The sequence below is a fragment of the Alexandromys fortis genome, unplaced genomic scaffold (genome assembly GCF_014885135.2).
Source record: "Alexandromys fortis isolate MF-2015 unplaced genomic scaffold, M_Fortis_MF-2015_v1.1 scaffold_17, whole genome shotgun sequence".
Classification (NCBI taxonomy): domain Eukaryota; kingdom Metazoa; phylum Chordata; class Mammalia; order Rodentia; family Cricetidae; genus Alexandromys; species Alexandromys fortis.
Window position 1 is genome coordinate 3,374,064 of NW_026067896.1, and position 13,879 is coordinate 3,387,942.

At 45.6% G+C, this 13,879-nt stretch overlaps 1 protein-coding gene across 3 annotated transcripts in view; it reads right to left on the bottom strand.

Moving 5' to 3' along the window:
- Positions 1-13,879, bottom strand: part of Ncald (neurocalcin delta) — a 284,369-nt gene that overhangs the window by 69,821 nt on the left and 200,669 nt on the right. Inside the window, exon 1 of one of the 3 annotated variants that reach the window (XM_050163116.1) lies at positions 2,124-2,304. The exons of the other annotated variants lie outside the window; for them this stretch is intronic. The gene's annotated coding sequence lies outside the window, so the exon portion shown is untranslated. Of the gene's footprint in view, positions 1-2,123; positions 2,305-13,879 lie in introns of those variants that run through there. 3 annotated transcript variants of the gene reach the window in all.

Sequence of the window (13,879 nt, forward strand, 5' to 3'; positions counted from 1 at the left end):
TTGTTTTATGTTGTTCAGATATCATTCTGAAAAGAGCCCGTAGGCTTTACCAAGATTGCCAAACATGCTCATGGCCCCGAAAGGGTTAAGGTTTCCTGAAACTCTACACAGAGCACTCAATAATGCAGCAGCCGGTGTCTAGAGTAAATCCTTCCACACTGGCATCGTTTGAGGCTGAAGCAAACTTGACCTTGAAGGCAACACAGTCACACTGCTGCAGGTAGATGCTGCTCACGAGTCCTTTTTTCCTTATTTTGCTAAAAAAAAAAAAAAAAAAAAAAAAAAAGGACCTGTGGCTTTGAAAGCAGCACCTTTCGTCTCGGAGGCGGCTTTCCAACTTTCTCACTGACATTGTGCCCCTAGCATCAACTCACACTCACTCTCTCTCTCTCTCTCTCTCTCTCTCTCTCTCTCTCTCTCTCTCTCTCTCATTTTTATTATTGAAATCTAGTCTCGTGTATAAAGGCTTTCCACACAATCTTGTGATTTCAAAACCCAGGGAGAAAATCAAGAGAAAGAATTACGACATTGGAGTTGGAGCCCAAAAAGTTGGTCACCGAGTGTATGCCAAATGACAGCAATGACTGCCCTCACCATGCACAAATGAAATGTCACACACCAGTTGGCATGTTAAAGAGGTAGCCTCTGAGTTACTGGAATCACGAGGGGAGGGGTAAAGGATGGGAAGCTGTGTCAATAGGTACATGGTCCATACAAGCACTTCAGACATGGGACAGTCCTCGTGGAAGCTCTGCTCAAAATAGGTCTGCTCATTGAAAGCTACTCGGGAAATAATTGATACACGCAGTTAGTCAGTGACCACTGTAGCTGAGAGCTGTTCAAGGTTCTCACCCACAAGTGTAAAGGGCATAACTTAAATTTCTGCACCTGGTAATGTGATCAAAAACAACGTATTCTTCCACTGAGCTGAAACACAACTAACATCTCATCAACATACAGCCATCATGTATGGAGTTGAGCCGGTCTCTGCTCAACTCCATATATATATGTTGGTTCTCTTCCATATGGTACTCTAAAATATGCCTCGATTCTGTTAAATCTGCAGGATTTAGAGTCCTGTTTATACAGCTAAGCTTGCTTCAGAGCCAGCGTTTTCCTTGAAACTACAAGCTAGCAGTTGTAGAAGGAGCTAGCAGAACCATAGCAATGCCCCCACAACAACCTCGTGCCCAGGGTACCAGAGAACTGGAGAGGTGAGAACCCTTGCTCGGCAGAGTTGCCAAATTACTCACGCAAGACCTGGAGCAAAATTTTTGTGAGCATTTTAAATCTGTGCTGCAATTAAGGTAGACCTCACAACAATGAACATTTGGTTTCAGGCTCTTGTTTTCGTCTATAGATAATTATTTTAATTAAGAATAAAGATCAGAACCAGCCCACAGGGCTCCTTAGAAAAGGCCACCCGGTCCCTCCTCTTCACTACTGGGTTTTCAGAGAAAGCCACAGAAAGACTTTACAGTAACACCCAAAACGCAACCACACACACATGTATAGGTCCCACCCCGACTTCCTTGGCACATTGGAGATTCTTCCTCTCTAAACAGGAAGCTGTTGCCAGCGTCCCCCGTTGTTTACAGGGTGCTGAAAGCCCTTTTGTACACTAAGAATCACGACTTTCAAAGTCTAGCGTCTTGTCTCCCCTGCTCTCATTGACGCCAAGCGTACACGCTGCAGCTGAGAGAGAAACCCAACCCAACCGGCCGTGGGCTGATGCAGAATCAGCAGCTGCAACAAGGAAAAGTTAGCTGCACCCTGCCAGGCAGTGCTGGAGTTGTTAGACTCAGAACAATACCGAACGAGGATTCCTGGAATTCGAGGGAGCACGTTTGGCTCACACCGCACAACGCGAATCTCTAAATAATGTATGTTAGCAAGTGTTTCGCAAGGAGATTACATTTTAACCTACTTCACGGAACATTAATCCAAATCTAACCACATTCCAGAGGCTGCCTGAAATGCATGACTAGAAGTCACTTCGCATTCTTTGCCTGGGTCCATCAGTAACCGCTCCTGAAGACAAAGTTGTAGGAGGTTAAGAGGGGAGTTATGTTTTCCCACAGGCTGGGAAAACATAACTCCGGCATATAAAGCAAGCTGGTTACCTCACGTAGCAATGTGGGGTTTAGTAGTCCATGCTCCTGCAGCCCCTGGGAAGTAACAACCGCAGTGAAAGCAACAGCAGCAGCGACAGCCTCAGCAGCGAGGTCCAGCATCCACCAGATTCTCACAAGCCTTTGACTATGCGGACAGACTCAGGCACAGACTCTGCCTCTGGCTGACGTCAAAGTCCCTGTCACATGGCCAGATAAAAGCCAAGAGAGCATTGGTTGTCGTAGCAACCACAGACCGGCTCTGAAATTATTTCAATAGGTCATCTGTCACTGATGTGTGGCTTGTGTGTGTGCATCTGTGTGTGTGTGCAATGCGTGCATACACACGGAGTGCAAAGCCATCGTGAACGGTGCCTGATAACCACAACCCTCAAAGTTGTGACTCACTAGTGCCTGCAACTTTCATCGTTAAAGCTTGCGGGTCCCTTCCCCAGTTGCCAGGAAATACACGCTGTGACCCACAGCCTTGCTATCGCAGCACGAAGCCCCTCCCCCTCCACTCAAGGAAAGAAACCGAAAACTTGCATGACGTGGTTTTCTTGGTTAATTAAATCACCCTATAAATAAACCGAGGGGAAACAGCTTTCAAAGGGGGGTACTGATAGGAAAACTATTCTAAAAACTGAATCTACATCAAGGTACTGAGAGCGCACTGACTGAAGACGGAGCAGCCGAAGGATCCAGACAGGAAACGCGACACAGCAAGCAGGTAGGATTCTTTGGAAAAATGAAGGCTGGAAAACTTCCACAGCGGCACAACTTTGAATGACTCGGAGATTAGAAGAAAAAGACAAAAGCCCCACTGCAGGCACCAGCTTCTACCGCCCACGATTCTCTGACCCACAAGGGCTCGCTGGGTTTTCTCGTCACGTGAATGAATCTACAGCCCACAGACACCAAGTTCTGCGGAATTACCCAGACCAGAGCAGAAGGCCTGGCCCACCTGTTCCCAAATTACAGCCCCATCTCCTTCGGGGCCACTCTAGCTTACCTCTAGCTCTGAGAGCATGCTTAGAACCCAGCTAATTCTCATTCTTAATTAACAGGAAACTAATTAAACAAAAGTAAATGAACCCCAGAGGATGGTACTAAGAAAAAGCCCTTTAGAAAATGTGGACTTTTTCAAAGGACAAGGGAGCTAAAAGGGGAGAAGAGATTGTTCCAAAAAGACCCTCATGAGCCAGAGTTACAAGACTTTCACACACACACACGCTCATGCACACTCACAAACACATTTGTATGCATACTCACATATAAATATGCATACACAAATGCACTTACACATCCATGCACACACACATACACATGCACACACATATACACATGCACACACATGTACACACCCACACACACGTGTGCCTACATACTCATACTCATACACATGCACGCACATATATGTATGCACACATTCACATATAAGATATGAGTAGCTCTGGGACTCAACTGGTAAAATTACACTTGTGTCACGGGATAAAACATCTTCAAGAAAGTGAGAAGACCTGCCGCTTTCACAAGACTAGTGCCCAGTCTGCTTGGCCGTGGAAGCTTCCAAGCCCATTTTTTTTTCTTAATTTCCAAGCTAGCCCCAATTAAAGATAAGATGGATTTTTATTGGAATAATTATTTTCCTGAAGCTGTTGGTGGTAGCCTGCCTCACGTAAAGGTAAACTATAAAGAAAGATCCTTTAATTTCAGACTGGTGACAGTTGGGGACGGAGCTACTTGTTTGGATGACAACAGTTGAAGCCAGTGTCAATGTAAGTTGGTTGGAATGCCTTATAAGGGGCAGATGTAAGCAATGGTTCTAATGCCCAAATCCACATTCTATTTATAGTGCTGGCTTTCTGTTCAGAGTGTGGGTCCTAGTGATGCGGTGGGGAGGGGGAGAAGGCAGGGACAGAAGGCCAGGGATCAACTTCTCCCCGCTGGCTGCCTGACTTGTCTTAGCCCAGGCTGGGAAGCCTCAGCTGCTGCTCCTTTATTTACAGAGCAGGAAGTTGCAATGCCAGCTTCCACCAGTAGGTGATGTCTTCAGAAGCAAGTTCTTAGAAACCTCTACATTTCAGCACTGCATTTAAAGATTGGTAAAAACTAGCCCCTCTTCCTTTTCAATTTCCTGTCGATTTTATAAGTATGCTTCACTCTATCCTGACTTAGGCTTGTCTGGCAAGTTAAGCTGACCAGGGACTGTATTCCCCATGAGAAAATGGGGACCTGTTTCCTACAGCAAGCACCCAACTTCCCATCATCCATTCTCCTCTGTCAACAACACGGGATTGAGAGTTTGCTTACAGATAACGAAGCTGCCGTCACCTGCAGGGTTAAAACCATCACACCAACCTCCTTGGAGCTCAGAGGTCTACCAGTTCGGCTAATAGATGCAAAACATCGTAGGCAACTCATGGTGCGTTCTCCCACGACACTGTATTACGCTACAGAGAATACACTCCAACTCATTTTCTGAAGGTCAGGTCATTTTAAAGGTGAAAATGATTCACCTGATTTTAAAATATCCACTCGAACACAGGTCTCCCAAATAATTTTTACTTACCGAAAGTAGGGCTGGTCGCCTATTATTAGTTGGCCTGTTTTGCCAGGAATATGTGGTAAATACAGGGTTTGCCTGCCTCAACTAACGGGTGCTTTGGACTGTGAGTAGACAATTCTAATCAGCCGTAAAAACCCTCACTATTCCTAGGCAGTGACGTGACTGTCTCTACTGTCTTCACATCAGTGAGAGGCTCTACCTATTCTTGGAACTGTCTGATTCAAATCTTACGTCTTTTGGTTGGACCTTGGGCAAGTCACAAAAGTGCCCCAAGCTACAGCACCTACATGCTGAGGTCATTGCTAGGATTGCAAAGGGACAAGATCATAAAATTCTGACCCTTGCCCACAGGGCAGGGGAAGCAGCATGTGTTCACCAGCTCTTGGTCATCCATCCAGCTTTAACAAGTCTATGAAGACCTCCAGGGCAAGGATCCTATCTGTCATGTTGCCCGTGGTTAGGACAGAGCCCAGACACAGCAAGAGCTCCCTGAGCGTGGAATGACTCACGGATTAGGGGAAGAATGCAGAACAAGAGGAAGACGGGAAGCTGGTCTAGTTCTTCTACCAGAAGACATTGAAGAAATCCCAACATTATTTGCTATTTTCTCCTCGAGTAGTTGGTGTGTGCCTATGTGTGTGTGCAAGCACGTGCGTGTGTGTTATGGATGTTTGGAGATAAATGTGTGCAGGTACAGGTGTTCATGTGTCCATGGGGAGGTCCAGAGGAAGACACGGCGTCTTTATTGCTCATGTTTGAGGCAGGGTGTCTTACAGAACCTTGGAGCCTGCTGGTTTCCAGTTAGGCTGGTAGCAGGCAAGCCCCAGCGGACTCCTCCTTTCCCCTGCCTTCTCTTCCAGTCACTGGGCTACAGACACATGCCGCTCTCTTTGTCTGTATACACACGTGGCTGAGATGCGTATTGTGAGTACTCCGACCCACTGAACCGTCTCGCAGACCCAGTAATCAGAATTCTGAAGTGGTGTGGGGCTCTGAAAATCCTCAGAAACTGAAGAGACAAACACCGAAAAACAGCACCAAAGAGAAGGGACCCCAACCCCTGGTCCTCCCTGCCTGTGTTTGCTAGTTCCCGAGTAGCCTATGGGAAAGCCTGAAGGGGGGCATGGGACCACAAGGCAGACAGAAACTCTGCCTGGTTCTGGTGGACCCAGGGGACAAAGTGAAGTTTTGGATCCATCAAGAGGCCTGAGCATGGTAAGCAGCTTAAGTTTTCAGTTCCCATAAATGAAATATTAAATCCTATAATTATCAGAAGACAAATACATGGGGCCTCATAGAGCCAACAACTACTGCAAAGTCACTACAATACCTAAAATAAGGTAATCTCCTGTATTCTTGCTTCCTTTTAAAGTACACAAACCCTCTCCTTATAACACAAGAAGATGCCATCCAGAACCTCTGAAAATTTTCACACATCATTTCCAAATTAATTAAAAAAGAAAAAAAAATCCTAGGAGTCAAGGATGTCATCTAACCAGTCAAGGTCTATTGTTGCCATTTAAAAGGCGACGCGCGAGAGAAAGGCGCCATGCAACAGAGCTGGAGGAGGTTTTATTGGGGGAAAGGGAACGTTAAAATAGGGTACAGGATGGGGGAGACTGGCCTCTGGGTACAGGAGCAGCAGAAGACAAGAGAGAGGCGCAGAGAGACAGAGAGAGAGAGAGAAGGAAAGTAGGCAGGTCCCATTTAATAGGGAACACAGTGAAGGTGCACAGGAGGTGCTCTCAGCAGCTGCAGCTGAGGACGGATCCTGTCAGGACCCCAAGGGCAGGCCAGTGCAGATGCCTGAAAACTAACATCTATAACCGAAACAACAGACAGTAGAAACAGACCCACACGCTACTCCTCTGTAGTCAAACAGGGACCTGAGCACACTTAATATGCAGAAGGAAATAAATAAATAAATAAAAACACAGGGAGTTCTACACACCAAAGCAAGACCGGGAGCTGGAGAGGTAAGGTAATGGCTCAGCAGGTAAGAGGTTATACTGCTCTCAACGGACGACCCAGGTTCAGTCCCAGCACCTGTGCAGGTGGTTCACAACCACCGGCAACTCCAGCTCTGGCCACTGTCACCGTACACACATGGAGAACCCCCCCCCCCCCCGCCCCCAACACAATTAAAAGTCCTCTAAAACAAAATCTGAGACCGCTAACGTGCTAAGGTTAAACAATTGAAGAATGAGTTCTTTCATAGTTAAGGAGAAGAACAAGACCGTATTAGACACAGAAGGAAGGATGGTACTAAAAGAATGGAAATAGAGATAACTGAAAACAGAAAAGGTAACAAAACTGAGAACCAGCCAGCTGTTTAAAAACAACAAAATTGACAAGGCTCTAATCCAGACTGAAGGGGAAAATGAAATCAACGCTATCGCCATGAAAGGGAAGGGCGTCGCTCCAGGGTTATTATTGTGATAAAAAATACTGTGGCAAATGCTACCTCTATAAAATTGGTAATTTAGGAAAAAACTGACTCATTAAAAATAAAAGCCACCAAAACGCATCCAACATAAAATACACAATTTGAACGATTGTACAAACTATTAAGCTAATCCTGGGAGTAGAGGCATGGCCACTCTGCATGACTCAGGCCAATTGATTTTTGATCAATAAAGACAATTAATTACATGAAGGAAAGAAATTCTTTTCAGCATGATGTAATGGGGGCAATTAGTTATCTCTAGCGGGCAGGAAACCCTCAATCTGAACCCCTCACCACACACACAGACCCATCAGGTGGGTGCATGAAGTTACAGCTTGAAAAAGAAGCCTCAGGGAAAATTTGAGAGGTCTACACCAAAGACAAGACTGACAAAGGAAGGGGGCTACAAAGAAGCAAGTGTTCTGAGAAGAGGCTAACACTCCAGGGCAGACTGGAGGAAGGATACTTGCAAGTGGAAGGACAAATGACTCATATATTGAGGCTCCCAGGGAACCCCAAGATCCAGTAATAAACAGTCCAACCAAAAAGGGGCAGAAGACATGAAAAATAAACAAACATTATCAAAAGCACAGCAAATGGGCACACAAAACATTTTAAATGTCGCTAGTTGTGAGAGTTATATTTTTATTGTCAGCTTGACTGGATTTAGTCACCTAGGAGACTCACTTCCAAGGAGGTATAAGGGCATTTACAGAGAGTCTTCACTGAAGAGGGAAGAGGTAGCACCATTCACAGATGAGGGTCTCAGACTGAATAAAAAGAATAAAAAGGCTTAGAGACATATTTCCTAGGAAAATCAGTATGATTTATTTAAAAAATCTATTTAAAATCCTATTACACACATACAGAAATATTGAATGATTTATTGTATCTGTATGTGTGAGCGCATGTATGAATGTGTGTGCTGTGTGTGGCCAGTGCCTGCAGGGGACAGGAGATGTCAGAGGCCCTGGAGCTGGAGTTACAGGTGACTGAGACACTATATGGGTGTTGGGAACTGAATCTGGGTCCTGTGCAAGACCCGCAACTACTCTTAAACTGAGCCATCTCTCCATAAACCCCTACACACACACACACACACACACACACACACACACACACACTCAGACCTTCTGGGAGAACAGTGAGTTCTCCAGATCCTGGATCATAAAAACTACTATTCTAGGGCCCCATCGTCTTTATGGGTGGAAACTCATACGCTAAGGACCTCCTGCCCAACCAAAATGTTGGCAACTTGCCCAGTTCTTACTACATGAGTTGAAGACTTGAAGGTATTTATGCTCAGGAATATCTCTGGAAAATGCTATCAGGATATATAATCCAAAACAGCTCATATTTATAAAAATAACTAATCATCATCCCAAATGGAAAGCATAGGCCCAGATGTTTTCATTAGGGAATTACACCAGACAAGGGAGACGTTGCTCTGATGCTCTACAGCATCTTAGAGGAGGGGGCCGAAGGATTCCTGGCTAACCCATTCTGTAAGGCCGAAGTTACCCGAAGACCAGTTTCCTTACAAGGAAACAGCAGAGCAATACCTCACATCTGGACAGCTGCAAACATCCTCAACAAAACCTCAGCAAATCCATCCAGCAGTGCTTAAGAGAATCACATGCTATAACAAACAACTAAGATGTCAGGGGAGGCCTGAGATTTTCCAATCGGCTCAATCATCAGTCACATGAACAGTTCCAAGGATATTTCCTATCACCATAATAAAAGATGAAAAAAGGAAGTGTTTGACAAAATCCGACATCTGTTTATGGGTAGAACTTTCAGTAAATAAGGATGAGAAGAAGCCTTCCTAACTTAGGAGGAACAGCCCAGTTTACCCATAACTGCACCACACTTCAGAGCACAGAGCAAAGCTTCCCCGCCAAGATCAGCAACAAGGTAGAGAAGGTGCCTCCCAACACCCCTCTTCCGCATTCCTGGGAATACTAGCTAGTCCAGTAGAGAAGAAAAGAGTGAAAATAAGGAGAACTCTGCTTGCAGATATCATGATCCTGCGGGACAAGAATCAGCGAGATCTTTCTGGAACTGACGGCAATTACAGCAAAGCAGCGAGACTCAGGGGAGTACACAACCGCAGACTCACAGTGATCCTTTATTTACCTTTTATAAATACAGCTTGTCTATAGACCAGTGGGTAAAACTAAGCCTCCATAGGCCAGGCAGTGGTGTCACACACCTTTAATCCCAGGATTTGGTAGACAGGCAAGGTGAGTTCTCTGGGAGCTCAAGGCCACACTGGACTACACAAGATCAATGCAGAGACAGATCCAAGCGGTGGCGACTCCCACCTTTAATCGCAGCACAAGAGAGGCATATAAGGCTGCATGAGACAGAAACCTGCTTTCTTTCAGTCTGAGGAGTTTTAGAGGTAAGAACTCTCTAGTGGTTGGCTGCTTGCTTTTCTGATCTTCGGGTTGAACCCAGTATCTGTCTCTGGGTTTTATTATTTGTGCTACAAAGACCGCTTTCTTCCATTCTATGTATCAGTGGACAAGCAGAACTGAAATTAAAAGCACTCTCTCATTCACATTAGCACCTCCTAAAATGAAGTACTTAGGGATCCACGCAGCTAAATCTGTATAAAGTTCGAGGGAAATGGTAAGATTCTAGTGAACAAAGTCAGAGAACTGAAGAATGAGGTCAGGCTGTGCACAGAGACTCTGCTCTCAGCAGCTTGGTCTATAGCACCGCGTGACATCACCGCAGCCTTGGTTCTGAGTACACAACACGTGCATTTTGCACTAAGCCTGCGGCCACTCTCTGCAACACCAACACTGCCTGAGACACTTCCGTGCAGTGCAGATTCAAGGCTGTTGCAGGCTATGAAAGTTTCTTTTCACTCTTATAGAAAAACAACGACTTAATTATAGGAAACAAAGACTGAGTATTTTCTTGCCATCATTCCTCAGCAGGTATGAAACAATTTTGTTACAATGTCCAATTAAAAAAAAATCGCTGTTCCAATTGCTGATTTGAGTTTCATTAAGCTTCATTAAAATCATTAAGTGGACTTTGGCTTAGGATTCAGACAGAATTCCCAACAATTTTTGAAACAGTCATTTTGTACTATGCATTTATGCAATGCCATGTTCTCATTGATGGTCATAAAATCAAAATAGTAATTAGCTGAAAAATATCGAAGATTCTCGACCCCCTGCAGTATGAAATGCTCAGCCGAGACTTAATTTTTATGTATAAACAAGGACATCAATCTCACTAGTAATAGATTTGCTTTCATCTTCCATAAATGGTATAATTGTCTGTGTACCGAGAGGAATCGTTTTTAAAATGAACTTCTTTATGAATTTTAAATCTAAAAATGTTTGGTTTGCATACCTATTTTATACACCTATTGGCCTGCACCACAATGGATTCCGTTGGTGAATTGAGCTGCAGGTAGGAAAAGTTTTAAGAAACTCTGGTCTACAGATGCAATGGACTTTGATTACAGTTCCGGAGATTTAGGGTTTAGTCGTTGGATGCCAACAACGTGGTTCATCTAGAGAGGCCACAGGCCTGGAGTAGCCAGCACAAGTCTGCAGGGGATGGACAAAGGTTAGGGCTGCTGGGGAGTGACGTCAAGACAGAATAAAGCCACACCAAGTGTGCTACAAATAGATTGCTAGAAAGGGTGTGGGGTGCTCACAAACAGACTCACATATAGTCAGCTGATCAAAAGGCAATAAAATGGAGCAACAATAAATAGTCTTTCTGAAATAAATCTGCTGGGCGCTGGGGGTATAGGTCAGGTTACAGCACTTGCCTGACGGGAATGAGACTCCAGGCTTTGGAACAATTGAGAGTCCGGATACGAAAGAGAAAGAATCTAGCAAAACTTGATCTTAACCTTCATAACAAGCTAGTGCAAAGCCCGTCATCTTGCCGGGAAGGGCATTGCAGGGAGGATTAGGAGCAGGGAGCTGGGAGTGGAAGCAATTGTCAAGAACAAATTTAAAAATATTCTTAAAAAAAGAGTTAACAGACTGAAGTGAAATGGAAACTCTAGACACCCTAGAAGATAATTGGGGAGAATCGAGGTGATTGCTGCCATGCTGGGCTTGTAGGTCCAAATCCGGAAGCATGTCTCATGAGAAGGGTACTTGGTAAGACCACTTAAATCATTTTTACTATTAAAAAAAACACCTCTAGAGTTAGAGAGATGATTCAGCAGTCAAGAGTGTGCACTTGTTCTTCTAGAGAACCTGAGTCACCCACATGGCATGGCTCACAACCTCCTGGAGCTCCAGCTCGAGGAGATCTGATGTCTTCCTTTGTCTTCTGTGGGTTCACGTATGTGCGCACACATGCACACACACATGTGCACAGATAAAAAGAATAAATTTAAAAATAAAACTTCTTATGGGACAGGAGAGATGGGTCAGTAGGTGAGGTGCGTGCATGCAAGTATGAGCCCCCGAGTTTGATCCCAGCCACCCAGGCAAACACTGCTCAGATGGCAGGCAGCGTGACTGAAAGCCCAGCCCCAGGGAGGGCAAGGCAGGCAGATCCGGGATCCCATTGGCCAGTTTTGAAGCATCGTTGAAGTCCAGGTTCAATGAGAGATGCTGTCTCAAAAATTAGAATGGAGAATGCCTAATATCCATCTCTGGCTGCTGAGTGAGGACACACACACACACACACACAAACACACACACCGCTCTGTGGAAGTCAGTATCAACAGAATGAGGAGACAGTTACAAACTTGCTTCTGAGAAAACACATCAGGAACAGGACTGCTCTCCAAAATACTCAAGAACTTTCAAAATTCAGCAGGGAAAGAAACCTTGTCAGAAACCATCCCAAGGAGCTCAACAGACACCACAATGAAGAAGAAGTAGTAGAAAAGAAAAAGCAACATGTACATATGCACCGTATCAGATATTATCAGCGACATGTCAATCAGAACAAGAAGGCCCACTATACGTCCTCTACTGTCAGAATCTCAAACATGGACACCAAGTGCCGGTGAGCACCCGGAGTGATGGGGACTCTCGCTCCCTGCTGGTAGCAATGCATACCCACAGTCATTCTGGACAGCAGATTTGTAAAAACATACCCTTAACACGTGGCGCCGACACTGTGTTCTTTAACACTTACCTAAAAGAGCTGAAAACTAGCCTGTGGATGTTTATAGCAGCTCTCTCATAACTGCCAAGCTTTGGAAACTACCAAGATGTAGAGAAATAAACACAAAGTATTTAGACTGTGAAATATTATTTACTATTAAAAAGGAATTAGATAGATATAAGAAACGACATGAAAATGCCCTAAATACACATTACTAAGGAAAAGATACCAACTAGAAAAGCTAAGCATGGTACCAACTGCAAGCTACCTGGGCAGGACAAGTGGTGGTCAGGGGCTGGCGGGCTGGAGGGCTGGAGGGAGAGCTGAGCACAGAACACAGAAGAGTCTGTGCTGGTAAAACTGTGTGGTGATGAAGGGTGGGAGAACAGGCACCCCAAAAGCATCCCTTTGATAGCAGGATCACCTTGAGCTAAGGGCACTGGAAGACAGCAAGAGAGAAGGCATTCCAATCTCACCCCTCTCTTTTGAAAGCGGGAGATAAAAGTCCCATGCAGCAGAGGCCCCTCCCCGTTCCAGGAAGAAAAGATGCGTTCTTTGAGCTTAGAGAATTCCGTATGGATCTGAAAATAATTGCTTTCCTTTTTCCTCCGCACACGATTTACTTTCCGCCAGCCCTTGACCATGGATCAAAGAGGCATTCAGACCATTGCTGGGCTCTGAATTTCCTTCCTCGGCACCTGGCCATGTAAGGCTTCCATGACGTTTGATGCTTTTCTTCTGTTAGGGCAGTCTAGGCCTACCTGCGCCAGCCATCAGAGGTGAAGGAAGCTTTCCTCCCCTGAAACACTGCAGGGTGGACACATGCTACAAATTGTATGAGCCCAAAGAATGGGCAACACCCAGAGCGAACCTGATCCTGCTGCACACAACACCCAGAGTGAACCTGATCCTGCTGCACACAACACCCAGAGTGAACCTGACCTGCTACACACAACACCCAGAGCGAACCCTAGTCCTACTATGTACAACACCCAGAGTGAACCTGATCCTGCTGCACACAACACCCAGAGCGAACCCTAGTCCTACTACGTACAACACCCAGAATGAACCTGACCCTGCTGCACACAACACCAAGAGTGAACCTGATCCTGCCCTTGTCACAGGACCTATGAGCCAGATTAGAAGCCCCTTGTTCTTCCTGGGAAGATGCTCGTGGGCCTGGCAGTGCCAGGCTTCCTGCTCCCCAGCAGCGCAGCAGGGCAGCCTCAGGAGACTCGAGTTGCGCCGCCCTCTGCACAGCTAATCCGCAGGCCATTGTCAGAGCTCAGGCCTTGGGATGTGTTCTTTCCGGACCATCATTTTATTTCCTTGCCACCCCCATTTAGACAACGTCTCTCTTTGCCATTCTCACAGGTCCCAGGCCTGCTAGGCACCCATTCCAGCCTCTTGCCTTGCGAGTCGCTGACAGTTTGAAGGCAGGTGTACAGAAAGGCAGGGTCCAGGCGGGGTTTTCCTTCTTTAGCCAAGCAGCCACCAATAAAATGAACTATAAAAATGAGAAAAGAGATCGAGCTGACAGAAAGATGCATCTCACTGTCCAGCTGCCGAGAAGGCTTTGTGGACAGGGCAGATTTTCAGAATAATCGCCTTAGAGAGAAGAGCTGAGAGCAACCCATTCAGGGCCCC